At 42.3% G+C, this 878-nt stretch overlaps 1 non-coding gene across 1 annotated transcript; it reads right to left on the bottom strand.

Annotated features, from left to right (window-relative positions):
• Positions 1-573: 573 nt before the first annotated feature.
• Positions 574-648, bottom strand: TRNAI-GAU. The gene has a single exon. It is a non-coding gene; the product is annotated as a tRNA-Ile (tRNA).
• Between the last annotated feature and the right edge of the window lie 230 nt (positions 649-878).

An 878-nucleotide genomic window follows, 5' to 3' on the forward strand; every position in this document is an offset into this window, starting at 1 on the left:
AAATAAACACCCTGTGGTGTCAAGATACAAAGCAGATGGCCTGTGTCCTAGCACACTTGACATAGTGCCTCCAAACCTGCTGGAACAATTGTTCATGCATTTATTCACTCAATCGTTCAACCCTGTGCCTAGCTCTGTATGCTACATACTGGGGCCTTGGAGGGGGTTGATGGTGGGATAATGAGGAGGGGAAATGGGATCATTTTGACCTGGATTTGAACCCGGACTTGGAAAGCAGTTTTCTTTAGCTTGATAACTCTGAGACAGAGCAGAAGAAAATGCAGGCTCTAGTTTACATGTAGAATTTGAGTAACTGAAGGATAGGAGTTCAATATAGGGGGCTGATGAAGTGTCACTGAAATGTGGATAGATGACGTACACAGTTGTGGGTTAAGCCCCAGTCCAAATGTGTATTTTCCAAGCAGTTTTCGAAGCACTACAAGAGGTCATGTAGATAAGATCTAATGGGATCAAGACGTGGCCCAACACACCATCTCGGAAGAATGACAGAATTTTAGATTGATCCGTACTTGGACCAATTTACCATCTTATTTATTTATTTTACTTGGCAGCTGGCCGGTAAGGGGATCTGAACCCTTGACCTTGGTGTTATCAGCACCACGCTCTAACCAAGTGAGTTAACCGGCCAGCCCCCAATTTGTCATCTTAAAAGAAGTAATGATACGTAGATGGATAAGATTTTTAAAAAATTATTATTATTTGGCTTCAGCCTGACTAAGATGGAAAGGACCTGAAAGTTTGCCAGAAAATGGATTGCTAACTGATGAGAAGAGAAATAAAAAAGTGATTGGGATTCCCCCTACCCATTGCTACACTCAGACAACATACAGCAGTGGGAAAGGCAACAAAGAGTAAAA

The sequence above is a fragment of the Galeopterus variegatus genome, unplaced genomic scaffold (genome assembly GCF_000696425.1).
Source record: "Galeopterus variegatus unplaced genomic scaffold, G_variegatus-3.0.2 Scaffold30500, whole genome shotgun sequence".
Taxonomy (NCBI): Eukaryota; Metazoa; Chordata; class Mammalia; order Dermoptera; family Cynocephalidae; genus Galeopterus; species Galeopterus variegatus.